The sequence below is a fragment of the Schistocerca nitens genome, chromosome 2 (assembly GCF_023898315.1).
Source record: "Schistocerca nitens isolate TAMUIC-IGC-003100 chromosome 2, iqSchNite1.1, whole genome shotgun sequence".
NCBI lineage: Eukaryota > Metazoa > Arthropoda > Insecta > Orthoptera > Acrididae > Schistocerca > Schistocerca nitens.
Window position 1 is genome coordinate 194,594,791 of NC_064615.1, and position 11,883 is coordinate 194,606,673.

General features: G+C 43.7%; 1 non-coding gene across 1 annotated transcript; it reads left to right on the forward strand.

Moving 5' to 3' along the window:
• The first annotated feature begins 9,956 nt into the window (after positions 1–9,956).
• Trnay-aua (transfer RNA tyrosine (anticodon AUA)) lies at positions 9,957–10,028 on the forward strand. The gene has a single exon. It is a non-coding gene; the product is annotated as a tRNA-Tyr (tRNA).
• The last annotated feature ends 1,855 nt before the right edge of the window (positions 10,029–11,883 follow it).

Genomic DNA, 11,883 nt, shown 5'->3' on the forward strand with positions numbered 1-11,883 from the left:
TACCTGAATTAACTTTCCCTTTACCATAAACTTACTTTACAAATCTGTTCTACAAAAATCCCCTTTTTCCACATCCATACTTCTTCGAAATGTTCCCACACTAAATCCCACTACATAATTCGTTAAACAATTATCTTCGTATTAACCTTAAACCAAACTCACGCATAATTCATACTGCTAAAACACATTTATAACATTTTACCTACACAAAAAGACATAATAACACTTTATGAAAATACTAGAACAGTTTACGAAAAACATTCTATTACTTTAGTGCACTCTAGTGGGCACAATCGAAACTAAAATCACATTCCCCCTATCCAATACTGTCCTCTATCGGCTGATACATAAACTACGTGCGCGTCCAGTGTCGCGTCACCATCTGTCACTATCCAGCTCTGAGACACATCTCCCACTTAACCGCCTCCGAGGCAGGATCAGTATACGGCGCTACGCCTCAGGTTCTCTAACACTGACAAGGAGACGGCACGACCGTGGGGTCGGGGATTTGTCCGCAATTTTGTGTGGTGAAAGAGGACCCCTAACACCTCACGTGGTTAAAATATTAGGACGCACTACTCGGAAAATCCCGAGAAAAATCGATCCAAAGTTTTTTAGGTGCCTTATGAGCATAAAATGTTAGTCCATTGTCGTGCCGCCGTCTGGCCTTATAAAAAAAAATGGTTAGCGCTCGAACTCTTACGCCAGAGATCTCGGGTTCCATTCCTCCTCCGGCACTTTTTTTTAATCTTCTGTTGCTTGCAAAATTGCAGTGCATTGTTACAGGAGAATCGTGAAATTAATTCCCGGGAAGATTGTATAAAAATTCATTCTATAATTCACCATCAATTATCGTCACCAATATTCCGAGACATGATTTAATATGCCTGGTTTGCCTCAAAATTGTGAGAAACTCGAAACATTTTCGTAAATGTTAATGGGGCATGTTTTTGTACAGACTTATTGCAAACTCCCTCTGATTGTAAAAAATCCGCTTTTATATGTTGTGCAAGATGTCGCAAAAATTATTGCTTTGTTTGTTTTTACGACAATTACCAATGCGGTTCTTGTTTGTAATTATTATATGTGTATAAAAATTGTACGTTTCCCAATCGACTTTGTTATTCTGATTAAAAAGGCAATGTTTCTCCTCATATACTTTACAATGAAAAATGGAAAACCCACCGCCATGAATTGTGTTGTTGGACAAAAAGAAAATAATTTTTATTCAATAATGTAACTAATTTGTTAAAGATCATGTAGGTTTGGGAAACTTTCTGAATAATTGATGGAATAACCAAAGAAAATGAAACAGAAGAAAAAAAAAAGTGCCAGTGGAGGAATCAAACACGAGACCTCTGGCGTAAGAATCCGAGCCCAGACGGCGGTTCGGCAGTGTACTAACATTTTATACTCGTAAGGCAGCTAAGAAACTTTGGATCGATTTTTCCCGGGATTTTCCGGGTAGTGCGTCCTAATATTTTAACCATGTGAGGTGTTAGGGGTCCTCTTTCACCACACAACATTGCGGACAAATCGCCGCCCCCACGGTCGTGCCGTCTCCTTGTGAGACGTGCCACGCACTCTCACAGAAAAGTTACTTTTTGGAGTCTCGCATAATATTTTGGGCAATAATTCTTCAATGCATAAACATTCGAATTCGGCAATAAAAAAATTTCGAGTTTTTTCGCGCTATCGTTCCCCGTTAAAAGTGCCGCCTCGTAGACGCTGCTGTGCGCCGGCTCCGAGCTGCACGACTTTTGGCGTTAAGTGGGCCGCCGGTCTCACCCGGTGGCCAAGTAACACAGCGACCGCGGCGGCGCTTGCGGTAGGCTCCCGGGCCGCACGCCCACGCACGCGCACACTCACGTACACACACACTGGGTGTTTGCGCCACGTCACACGTCACACGCCGCGATGCGCCGTCGCCGCCGCCGCCGCCGCCGACGCCGACGCCAGGGTCCGTGGCCCCAGCCAAGGCCGCCCCGCCGCCGCGCCAGAGGTCTCTGCACACCGCTTCAGCCCGACGCGTAGCGCGGCCGCTGGACTCATTACCCGCACAACTGAAAGGGTACAGTACCACCCGACACTGAAAATAGGTACAACATACTTCGTTATTCTGATCAGAACAACATATTTTTTGTAATAATAACTCAATTTCACTTAATACACCGAAGCCGGATACCACTGTAGGAAAGAATGACAATTTATTTATTTACGAGGGCTATCCACAAAGTACATTACGTTTTGGAATTAAAAATAAATAAAATATTGGAAAAAATTATTATTATATACAGATGAAAGCCACACTTAAATACTACTTTTCTACATAGTTGCCATTTAAATTACGGCACTTATCGTACCGATGGACGAGCTTGGAAATTCCTTCGTCGTAAAATTCAGCCGCCTGCGCCTTCAACCACGTGGTTACCTCTTCTTTTGGCACAGAAAAGGTGTGATTTTTGTGGATTTCCTGGAAAGAGGCACTACAATAAACTCTCAAAGGTATTGCCAAACTCTGCACAACCTCAGAAGAGCAATACACAACAAGCGCAGGGGAAAGTTGGGCTCAAAGATCTTGCTGGTTCAAGACAACGCCCGGGCTCACACAACAAATGCCACTCGTGAAGTTCTCGAATCTTTTACGTGGGAGTTGTTTCCTCATCCGCCGTACAGTCCCGACCTGGCACCGAGCGACTTCCACTTACTCCCAGCAATGAAGAAGTGGTTGGCTATGCAGCGTTTTGATGACGATGCACAGCTTCAAGAAGAGGTAACCGCGTGGTTGAAGGCGCAGGCGGCCGAATTTTGCGACGAAGGAGTTTCCAAGCTCGTCCATCGCTACGGTAAGTGCCTTAATTTAAATGGCAACTATGTAGAAAAGTAGTATTTAAGTGTGGCTTTCATCTGTATATAATAAAAAAAATTTCCAATACTTTATTTATTTTTAATTCCAAAACGTAATGTACTTTGTCGATAGGCCTCGTAATTTACCACATGTGCACTCCCATAAAGTAAATCGCTACATCCAATTTGGTGAGACCTGTGAAATGAATAAATGTATGGTCTTCTGCTGACCGCAGATAGTGAATGTGCAATATATGATCATCTTTGAGACGGTCCTTTGGTCACCTTTGGTGGAACCAAAGAGATGAAATTTACCTGAGCTTTGAGCGCCTGAAATGTGGCTGACCAATACGGTAGCATGGTGCTCCCCCACCTCGGCGGAGGTGCGAGATGTCCTGAAGAACGGCATGTTTCAGCACTCTGGCGCTGGATCTTGTGTTGGTAAGACCTGTCTTAGGTGTGCTCCGTAAAGACAAAAGAGTGAAGAGGATGGGATGCAAGTGAAATAGTTAAGAGTAGTTTGGAATAATTATTTCTCTATTTCAGGAACTTTTGGGGGAGAATTAAATGACAGGCAGGTAATATTAAGGGGATCGTAGTAATCTTCGGAAGTGACCAACGGTCACAGTGAAACCACGTGTAGCAATAAGTCGAAATACTTGCGAGTGCTAGTACTAAGTTGGAATACTTGAGAGTGCTAGTACTAAGTTGAAATACTTCCGAGTGCTAAAGTTAAGCTGTAATTACTGGCGTGTGTACTATAAGTTGGAAATAATTAAGAAATGGCGTGTGCAGGACTTGAAATTAGAGACGAGTACTTCCACGTAGTGAGTACTGTGTGAGTCTCAATCTGTGTATGAGACAAAGGATAAAGAGAAGTACTCGTCCATGGTATCAGTTGAGGACTCGCGTGTGTGACGAATATGTTCTTAATATTATTTTGCGTGTTATGTTTCCGTGTGACGCTAGAGGCAAACTCTAATACTCTGAGAGAGAAGCAAGGCGAGTCAGCCGTCTATCCAGCAACGCCACTTGGCTTGCATTCCACAGGAAGACGTGCATATATCCTCCAGAGTTCGTAGTAGGAAAGGAAAGTTACGAAGTGGGGCAGTGTCATGTGAAACTGGGATGAATACTAACTGGAGTGGGAAAGCTGAAAGTGAAGTGATTCTAACGTTGTGACTATTCTTTGTGATGTATTGCATGTTGCCAGTGTGATGTATTTCATGTAATTTAAGTATGTGTGGTTTGCATGGGAGAGTAGCAAGATAGGTTCAGAGGTAGTGGGTTATGCGTGCTCCTTTTTGTACCGCTCGATCTGGAGTAAACTTTCGTGATAATGGGTGTGAGAGTCGAAGTGTGAGATATAGCAAAAGATCCACCATCCTATCTAGGAAGTGCACTGTAGCGTTAAATTATTACGAGACCATAAGATAGAGAATCACCAATGTAAAGCCATGCCCACTGGGCGGAGTTTCTCATATGTAATTGTTGTGTAAAATGTAGTGGTGTGTTTAGGTTACCTTGGAAACATAATATAATTTATCGGAATAAAAAAGATAGTGAAAAGAAAAAGATTGGTGGATTTGTTCATCGAATAGTGTGTAGTCATGATATCCAGAATTTACAATGTGTGCGCCATTCATATTCAGTGCGATGGCCACGTGTTGGTCAAAGCCGTTGAGTAAGAAAGTAAATGTGGTATTGCCAGAGCGTGTGTAAATTTCTAATGGTCAGATGTGCGTTATCCGTTTCCGTTGTGTAATATTCAAACTGGAGAATAATTTGTAGCTTAATTGTGGGTACTAGAACTCATAATCAGTCATTAATGTTTTGAAAGAAATAAGAATAAATCCACTCGCTTGGCAGACCACTCATCTTGCAGGCCTGATTGCTTGATGCCACAGTATTAGCAAGGCATGTGGGTGCCTCTCACAACAAACTAAATTTTTGTTTTTAGGGTTCCGCACCTCAGTCGATAAAAACCCCACGCTTATACAATGAAGCGCAAAGAAACTGGTATAGGCATGCGCATTCAAATACAGAGTTTGTAAACAGGCAGAACACGGCGCTGCGGTCGGCAGTGCCTATATAAGACAACAAGTGTCTGGCGCAGTTGTTAGATCGCTTACTGCTGCTACAGTGGCAGGCTATCAAGATTTAAGTGATTTTGAACGTGGTGTTATAGTAGGCGCACGAGCGATGAGACGCAGCATCTCCGAGGCAGCGATGAAGTGGCTATTTTCCCTTACGACCATTTCACGAGTGTTCCGCGAATATCAGGAATCCGGTAAAACATCAAATGGCCGACATCGCTGTGACTGGAAAAAGCTCCTGAAAGAACGGTACCGACGGCGACTGAAGAGAATCGTTCAACGCGACAGAAGTGCAACCCTTCCGCAAATTGCTCCAGATTTCAATGCTAGGCCATCAACAAGTGCTAGCGTGCGAACCATTCAACGAAATATCATCGATATGGTCTTTCGCAGCCGAAGGCCCACTCGTGTACCCTTGATGACTCAACAACACAAAGTTTTACGCTTCGCCTGGCCCCTCAACAACGAAATTGGACTATTGATGACTGGAAACATCTTGCCTGGTCGGACTAGTCTCGTTCGAAGTTGCATCTAGCGGGTGTACGAGTACGGGTATGGAGACAATCTCATGAATCCACGGACCCTGCATGTCAGCAGGGGGACTGTTCGAGCCGGTAGAGGCTCTGTAATGATGTGGTGCGTGTGCAGTAATATGGGGCCCTTATACGTGTAGACGCGACTCTGAAAGGTGACTACGTCTGATCACCTGCATCCATTCATGTCCATTGTGCATTCCGACGGAGTTGGGCAATTCCAGCAGGACAATGCGACATCCCACACGTCCAGAATTGACGCAGATTGGCTCCAGGAACACACTTCTGAGTTTAAACACCTCCGCTGGCCACCAAACTCCCCAGACATGAACATTATTCAGCATAACTGACAAGGGGAGGCCTCGATCCGTACTTCTGAAGCGTTACTGAAAAATTATCAGCGCCGATATTTAAGCAAATGCTGCGTTATGCATGGTTTGCTTCAAAATTATTGGCTGAAAGAGAGGTTTTTGGAAATGTTAACGAGGTTTGTTTTTCCACGGAAAACCTGAAAAGACCTTACGTATATGAAAACATAGCATTTATTCAATGCAGCTAGTGCCGTTTAACTTTATGTTTTCCATGATTTTACGAAAAATACCATCCTACAAATTGTAATGTCGAAAGCGACGATTAATTGTACATCTTTCGAAAGCCGTCTGTGGCGGTCAAAACTTGCAGGTAACAAGTCGTTTCGGGCTCCTCCCAGGTATAATGGATTTCTCAAATCACGGACAAACATACATTTTCAGTATCACTTTATACGTTTGGTCGTTTACTAGTCGATAGTTATGAATATTATATTATTTGTGATAATAAAAATTTGTAGACTGACAAATAAGATTGTAAAATTAATAAAAGTTCATCCGATTACACGTATTTTTCTCATTATATCAATTGTAATATAAATAGTAAAGAAAATGACTGTGTTGAAAATAAAAAAAAACTGAAGAACGGGACTCGATCCAGCGATTACGGGGCTTCAACGCTAACCACTTTTTTTTGTTCTCATTTTGCTCGATATTGTTCGTTGCATTTGTTCGGTGCTGATGTCTAATGACACCCGTGCAAGTTCAATGTTGAGCCGTTGACTCAGTTTTTTATTACAGACGGCAGATAACCCTCTGACCGAACACACTGAGCTGCCGTGTTGTCATCCAGTCGACTGCCGTTGCTTCATGGCAGAAATGGCCACGCACAGGTATATATTTGATGACCTAAATTATCTTGCGATTTTCTCCGTAACGCTTGAGAAGTACGCGCTACTGCTTACACAATTTCTGCACTCACGGAGTACTACGAGAGTACTAAGTTTACAGTAAATCCGCGTTCCAAACGTCGTGGCCTCCCCTTGTGAGATGCCTTGTAACGTGCTGTTCAGATGAGAACTCCACCCCGACACCCCCGGGATAACAAGGCCGTCCACCAGTGTTAGTGACGTCACACTAAGCGGCCCATAGCCGACGCAGCAGACCACGGACACCTCCGTACAGACGCGCCTGATGCTAACGAGCTTCTGTCCGTCATACAGAAAGGAGCGAACGATAATTCGAACCAAAGACCAAATTATATATATTCTTGTAAACAGCATAAAGGTTCATAACGAAATACCGATTACATATACGGGCAGGAATAGGTTCTAGAACTCCTCTGAAAAGTGTTTATCTTCAGTACCAGAATGAACATCAAATTGTCAGGTTTTCTAAATAGAAAAGCACTTTGTTAGTAACAGACAGCAATAATGAGACTTGCAGTTGGTGATTTCTACGTGGAAAAGCTGTAGAGAGATTGAAAATAGTAAGTAAAGAGAGCCTCAGCCTTTTGCTCACATTCTTACATATAATGCACTTGGATGTTTTTCATTTCCTTACCTTTCATAACATTTTTAATATTGTTTCAAGAAGTGTATCTTCAATAGCAGAGTGAACTTCAAATTGTCAGGCTTTTCTTAAAGGAAAGAGCAGTCCCTTAGTATCACAGTGCAAGACAGAATCTTGTGTTCAGTGATGTCTATGTTAAAAGGAGAATATTTGATATCTATCTTTTGTTTCCATTCTTTATTACTCGGGATACACTTGTAAAAACTCTTGAAAAGAGCTGTCACCATGAACATATGAGTAAATTCACAATAGTCATGTGTTTTATGAGATAAAGCGAACTGTTGTTACCTTATTGTAAACGAAAGTTGTGAGGGTTTTGCTATGTATGACAGTTTTTAAGATAATTTACTTTCAGTGTAATAGCTTGAAAATGTTAAGTCCTGCTGTCAGTTGGCATTTGTCACCACCCGTATGCGAGTTTTAAAGCTAAATAGTGTTCTGACAATCATAAAATAGTGGCAAAGTTCCTCAATCGATTAAACTTACTCCTGCCCGTATATGTAATCGGTGTTTCGTTATGAACCTTTATGCTGTTTACAAGAATATATATAATTTGGTCTTTGGTTCGAATTATAGTTCGCTCCTTTCTGTATGACGGACAGAAGATCGTTAGCACCAGGCGCGTCTGTACGGAGGTGTCCGTAGACTGCTGCGTCGGCTATGGGCCGCTTAGTGTGACGTCACTAACACTGCTGGGCGGCCTTGTTATCCCGGGGGTGTCGCTCCACCCCCCTCGTACTCTTACGGATTTATGGACAGCCCTGCAGGATTCGTGGTGTCAGTTCCCTCCAGCACTACATTAGTCGAGACCATGCCACGCCTTGTTGCGGCACTTCTGCATGCTCGCGGGGGCGGTACACGATATTAGGCAGACGTACTAGTTTCTTTGGCTCTTCAGCGTAAGATCACATTGTTGGCCTGACGCTTGTGCTCACCAAAGGTTGTTAAAATTTGGTTTTAATCACAAATTAAAATTAATCACTGCAAAGAAAACTGTTAAAATTAACTGGAGCAGACGGCCATTGTTGATGGTGGACATACTTTCGGTAGTGGTCAAATTAACTTCTAGAAAAATGCTGTAAAATTTATAGAAGGTTACATCTTTTAATACCACCATTAATTTTGCGGGGTCGGTATCTGCTATTTACGGACGACATGGAATCATAGCTTGGAGACTGTGGCCAGATGATTTACTCTTCCATGCTTGCATTCAAGTTTGGAAAACGCTTCTTGATGATCGGCAGGTAATCTCAGGGACGCTGTAGCAAATTGCAAATGAATAAATGGCAGAATACTAATTGTATTCGGGCATTGCGGCTCCACGCCACGATCCGTTAAGCTCGTGTTGGTCGTTGACTGTAACAATAAAACATTAAAATACTGCATGTATCTTATATCTATTAGCAGAACTGTTAAACTGAGAACTCGTGAGACTTAATTACCTTAATTTAACACCAATGGTTCTAAAGCTAAAACATACACATCAGATTTGTCTACACAAAAGACTGATTAGTTACTGATACGCAAGGGACGCAACTGTAGTGCGTCCTATCAATACAAAAGTTAACAGGCAAGAGAGAGAGAGATCCGAGCAGCAACGCTCTTCACTTACTTTCTAAAACAAAACAAAAGTATTGCAATGCCACGATATCTTCGAAAGATTACTTACGAAATAATAACTATATTCCCAGAATGAGATTTTCACTCTGCAGCGGAATGTGCGCTGATATGAAACTTCCTGGCAGATTAAAACTGTGTGCCGGACCGAGACTCGAAGAGAGCTTCTGTGAAGTTTGGAGGGTAGGAGAGGAGGTACTGGGGGAATTAAAGCTGTGAGGACAGGGCGTCAGTCGTGCTTGGGTAGCTCAGTTGGTAGAGGACTTACCTGCAAAAGGCAAACGTCCCGAGTTCGAGTCTCGGTCCAGCACACGGTTTTAATCTGCCAGGAAGTTTTAATAACTATTTTCACAAAATTAATTGACATCAGTTATTTAGATTGGAAGTTATTTACAGAAATAAACAGATAAGTACACATTTTTGTGCTTTCCATGGGTTTTGCGACGTTAAATTCACATAGGATTATTGGGTCTGTCCATGTAATGCTTCCGATTTTACCGTCTATTTGTCTGCCTGTTCCACTGTTAAACATTTTCGCTGCTACTGTCGTCCTCTCTGCATTCCGGGTTGAGGGCGGCTTTTGTTATGGCTGTGTTGCTCGCCAAATCGTGGCGCCTGTACCGAGAAACGGCGATGCCGCCGATATGAGATACTTAGCATCCGATTTTTCGAAAACTATTAGCTGAAAAATTGATTTTGGCATATCTTAAAGTCTGACATCTTCACTCGATAAAGAACTGAATTTCTTTTTATTATCCGTCATTGTACTTTCCACCGAAAACGCCTTGTGGAACGTACGGATCATTGGTTGGCCTATTGAATCCCTTATTTGTTGCCTATACAGTATGTCTGGGATGCGATGAAAAGCTGTAGGTGAACTTTGGGCTTTACGTTGGTACTAATTGGGTTGAGATGTGAATGAGAATTTAGACTGAGCAGAGAACCGTGCTAGGTTTGTCCGTGTAGTTGCACAAAGCCACTGTGCCAGGATGGCGTAGTGGTTAGCGCACCTGCCTATAGAGCAGGAGACCCGGATTTGAATCCCGGCCTTGGTACAAATTTTCATACGTCGCTTTAGTCTGGGTGTATGCATCATAGATGCTTGAGACTTGAGAAGGCCTCTGAAACCATATGCACTACTGGCCATTAAAATTGTTACACCAAGAAGAAATGCAGATGGTAAACGGGTATTCATTGGACAAATATATTATACTACAACTGACATCTGATTACATTTTCACGCAATTTGGGTGCATAGATCCTGAGAAATCAGCACCCAGAACAACCACCTCTGCGCATAATAACGGCCTTGATACGCCTGGGCATTGAGTCAAACAGAGCTTGGATGGCGTGTACAGGTACAGCTGCCCATGCAGCTTCAACACGATACCACAGTTCAACAAGAGTAGTGACTGGCGTATTGTGACGAGCAAGTTGCCCGGCCACCATTGACCAGACGTTTTCAATTGGTGAGAGATCTGAAGAATGTGCTGGCCAGGGCAGCAGTCGAACATTTTCTGTATCATGAAAGGCCCGTACCGGACCTGCAACATGCGGTCGTGCATTATCCTGCTGAAATGTAGGGTTTCGCAGGGATGGAATGAAGGGTAGAGCCACGGGTCGTAACACATCTGAAATGTAACGTCCACTGTTCAAAGTGCCGTCAATGCGAACAAGAGGTGACCGAGACGTGTAACCAATGACACTCCATACCATCACGCTGGGTGATATGCTAGTATGGTGATGACGAATACACGCCTCCAATGTGCGTTCACCGCGATGTCGCCAAACACGGATGCGACCATCATGATGCTGTAAACAGAACCTGGTTTCATCCGAAAAAATGACGTTTTGCCATTCGTGCACCCAGGTTCGTCGTTGAGTACACCACCGCAGGCGCTCCTATCTGTGATGCAGCGTCAAGGGTACCCGCAGCCATGATCTCCGAGCTGATAGTCCAAGCTGTTGCAAACGTCGTCGAACTGTTCGTACAGATGGTTGTTGTCTTGCAAACGTCCCCATCTGTTAACTCAGGGATCGAGACGTGGCTGCACGATCCGTTACAGCCATGCGGATAAGATGTCTGTCATCTCGACTGATAGTGATACGAGGCCGTTGAGATCCAGCACGGCGTTCCGTATTACCCCCCTGAAACCACCGATTCCATATTCTGCTGACAGTCATTAGATCTCGACCAACGCGAGTAGCAATGTCGCGATATGATAAACCGCAGTCGCGATAGGCTACAATCCGACCTTTATCAAAGCCGGAAACGTGATGGTACGCATTTCTCCTCCTTACACGAGGCGTCACAACAACGTTTCACCAGGCAACGCCGGTCAACTGCTCTTTGTGTATGAGAAATCGGTTAGAAACTTTCCTCATGTCAGCACGTTGTAGGTGTCGCCACCGGCGCCAACCTTGTGTGAATGCTCTAAAAAGCTAATCATTTGCATATCACAGCATCTTCTTCCTGTCGGTTAAATTTCGCGTCTGTAGCACGTCATCTTCGTGGTGTAGCAATTTTAATGGCCAGTAGTGTAGTTTCTCTGTATTGCCGAACGAGGTGGCGCCGTGGTTAGCACACTGGACTCACATTCGGGAGGACGACGGTTCAATCCTGCGTCCGGCCATCCTGGTTTAGGTTTTCCGTGTTTTCCCTAAATCGCTCCAGGTAAATGCCGGGATGGTTCCTTTGAAAGTGTACGGCCGACTTCCTTCCCCGTCCTTCCCTAATCCGATGAGACTGATGACCTCGCTGTTCGGTCTCTTCTCCCAAACAACCCAACCCCTCTTAATTATGAAATTGTTGGGTAATATGGGATACCGTGATTTCTCATCTGTCGAATGGTGCTCCGAAGCGTGAGATGCATGATCTACTCGTACTTCAGAATGTGCCCTTGATCCTCT